We start from the raw sequence: 3,902 nt of genomic DNA on the forward strand, positions 1-3,902 counted from the left end.
TTCTTAACAGATGAGCCATTTCTCTAGCCCCAAGAGTTAAGGCCTAGTAGATGGTCATGAGAGCATGTCTTGCAGCAGACTGTGGGGGTTTAGTCTGCTTCCAGGCTGTTCGGTGGCTTTTGCTATGCTGTGCACCTCATTATCATGTTGCTGTCTCTCTAGAGGCCCCCAAACAATGGATCAATCAATCGTGGACTAGAACTACTCAAACAATGAAAACAAATATTTTCACCTTTTAAACTGACTACCTCAGACATTAGCTACCAGCCTTGAGTTAGAATATTCACCAGGCCAGCCGGGCGGTGGTGGCGCACGCCTTTAATCCCAGCACTCGGGAGGCAGAGCCAGGCGGATCTCTGTGAGTTCGAGGCCAGCCTGGGCTACCAAGTGAGTTCCAGGAAAGGCGCAAAACTACACAGAGAAACCCTGCCTCGAAAAAACGGGAAAAAAAAAGAAAAAAAAAAAAAGAATATTCACCAGGCCTTCCGTCCTCCTGGCTCTCTTTCATCCACCCATCCATCCATCCATTCATTCAGTAGGGGCACACGCATTCCTGTAGTCAGTTTTCCGTTTGCAATCTGCGTCATCTCAAGCTAGTCATGTACAGTCAGTCTCACTGCTGACAAGGTTGCCAGGATTAACTTATATGGGCAAATACCCGACCCCTTGGTGCAGTGCTTGGCAGATGCCAGTATGCAGTGAGGGCTGTTAAAGCCAGGACTGTATGCATGTGCATACAGATGTATGTATAAGGACTATTTAAAAGTAATGAATTAGGCTACCTTATTGCTCTTTCAGAGGACCAGGTTCGATTCATGCAAATAATAGGCAAAACACTCATACATGTAAAATAGTAAAATAAATCTTTTTTAAAAATTTTATGTGCATTGGTGTTTTGCCATGGGTGTCGGGTCCCCTGGAATTAGAATTACAGACAATTGTGAGCTACCATGTGGGTGCTGGGAATTGAACTCAACTCTGGAAGATCAGTCAGTGCTCATAACCACTGAACCATCTCTCTAGCCCTGTAAAATAAATCTTTAAAAAAATTAAAATAATGAATTTCTGGGCTGGGTGTGGTGGTGCACGCTTTTAATCCCAGCACTCAGGAGACAGAGGCAGGCAGATCTCAAGAGGCCAGCCTGATCTACAGAGATCCTGTTTCAAAGTAATTTTTTCCATCAACTGAACTTGTGAAGGACAAAGGAATAAGTGATGGGGTTGCTGTCCCCACAGTTCTGGTGATCTTTTCCACTTTAAATCCAACAGCCCTTCCCCTTTCTGCTTTGGGTGTTGAAACTTCTCCTTCAATGCCCTGGTGTTGGGGAAACAGAAAACTAATTTAGACTCGCTCATATAAAATGTAGTTATCCAAAACCACACGAGAAAACGAAGCAGTCTACCCAAGTATGGTGGCGCACACCTGTGACCCCAGCAGCTGGGGAGGCAAACACAAGCGCACCAGTTCAAGGTCCCCCTCAGCTACATGCAGTAAGTTTGAGGCCAGCCTAGGACAAAACAAAACCAAGAAACCTGGGCTAGAGAGATGGCTCAGTGGTTAAGAGCACTCATTCTTACAGAGAACCTGGGTTTGATTCCACTCAGGCGGCAGCTCACAATTCACTCCAGTTCCAGGGGACCGACCGCATGCCCTTTTTTAAACTCCAGGGGCACACCAGGCACTTCCGTGTGTGTCTTAGAGCAAAGCACTCATACACATAAAGTACAAAACAAAACAAACAAACAAATAAAAACCAAAACAAATTAAGGAATCTAATTTTTACACATTAGGATAGATAAAATTATTCAAGTTTTACTAGGAGTATTAAAACCAGGGAACTATGCCTCCTGCCACATCAAGCAGCTATGAGTTTCTGGAATGAAGACCACTTTCCTATCATGCACTTCAGGAACACGGAAAGACAGTCACTTGCTTTGACCTCTAGACACTTCCTAAAGCAAGGCCTGCTAGGGAGCCGAGGGAATGCCCACCAGTCTCCTAGACAGTAAGGTGAACACATGAAAATGACATACAACTGCAAATCTCCTCTGAAACACCTCAGGAGTCAGCAGGCGTCTCTAGCCGTTCTGACTGAGACGTGACCTCCCTGTGTAACACTCGCTCAAGTTCCAGAGTGAAAGCTGAAGGACACACAACTACAGACTTTTCCCGCCTTCCTCCCGACACAGGGTTTCATATGTGGCCCTAGTTATACTCTGCCTTAGCCTTACTCTGGTCTTTTTGATCCCTCTTACATTCCTCTCCATCAGGGAGAAGACTGAGGATGTGACTCGCTGGCAGGATGGCTTATCTAGCATGCAAAGCCCTGGGCTGGATCTCCAGCACCCCACAGCCTGAGTGTGGTGGCACATCCTAGTAACTCCAGCACTCAGGGAAACAGGAGGATCGGAGTTCAAGGCTAGCTGGGCATGGTGGTGCACACCTTTAATCCCAGCACCTCGGGGACAGAGGCAGGCGGATCTCTGTGGGTTCAAGGCCAGCCTGGTCTACAAAGGAGTTTCAGACTAGCCAGATAGCCAGGACTACACAGACCTTGTTTCAAACAAAGAAACAAACAGAAGTTCAAGGTTATCCCCAGCTACATATGGAGTCTGAGGTCAGCCTGGACTATATATAATACTCACATCTTTAAATAAAATCTTAGTAAAGTATTTACATATTTCATTTTGAAGCAGAGTCTTATATAGCATAGGCTGGCCTCAAACTTGGTATGCCTGATTCTCCTGCTTCTACCTCCTGATTGCTAGGATTATAGATGTGCACCACCATAATTAGGTTAAAATTCTAGTTTTTAAAAAACCTTAGGCTGGACAGCGGTGGCTTGCACATTTCTGGAATCAATCCTAGCACTCAAGAGGATAATCTCTGAGTTCAAGGCCAGCCTGGTCTACAGAGGAGTTCCAGAACAGCCAGGGCTATACAGAGAAACCCTGTCTTGAAAAAGAAAAAAAAACTGGGCTGGAGAGATGGCTTAGCGGCTAAGAGTACTTACTGACTGTTCTTCCAAAGGACCCAGGTTCAATTCCCAGCACTCAAATGGAAACTCACAACTGTCTGTAACTCCAGTTTCAGGGGACCTGACAGCCATGGCAAAACACCAATGCACATAAAATAAAAATAAATTAAATTTAAAAAAATTAAAAAGAAAAAGAAAAAAATTACTTAAAAAAAAGGAAGGCTCTAGACCACACTAGTCCCTCCTGTCAGAATGAAGTACATCCCCAGGGCTGCATCCCTCAGCAGCAAAGCCTACGTGGCACTGCTCAATGCACTCAGTGTTTGAGGCCCACACTGGAGGCTCTGGCGCCCCACACTTGAGAGCATACCTGGGCTTAAACAGACCTCACTTCTGGAAATATACTGAGGAGACAAGCAGCAGCCAATAAGCAGTTCTTTAAAACGGTTCAAACATGGAGAAGAGGATAAATGGGGGAAAAGGTTTATAATGCAGCTACCAATATCTCTTGTCAAGTCAGGTCAGGTCCAGCGGTACACATCTGCATTTTCAGCACTTGGGAGGCTGAGGCAGGAGAATTAAAGTCTGAGATCAACCTGGGCTACAGTAGCAAGACCCTGTCTCAAAAAAAAAAAAAAAAAAAAAAAAAAAAAAAAAAAAAAAAAAAAAAAAAAAAAGGCAGGGGGCTAAAGTCTTATCTCCCTCCCTCCCCCCCATTTCAGTGCCTGGAAACAGATTATGGCTAAAACGACATGGGAACTGGAAATGTATAGAGGGAAAACTGTGAGAAGTTTGCTACAGTGTCACCAAATGTGACTGCTCTTCCCTGTGCGGCAGAGTCCTTACAGTTGTTTAGAAAACAAGTTGTGGCTGGTTTATGGCTGGCACAGTGAGCAGGAAAGAGAACACAAACCCAGCACAAAC

The sequence above is a fragment of the Peromyscus eremicus genome, chromosome 2, assembly GCF_949786415.1.
Source record: "Peromyscus eremicus chromosome 2, PerEre_H2_v1, whole genome shotgun sequence".
Taxonomy (NCBI): Eukaryota; Metazoa; Chordata; class Mammalia; order Rodentia; family Cricetidae; genus Peromyscus; species Peromyscus eremicus.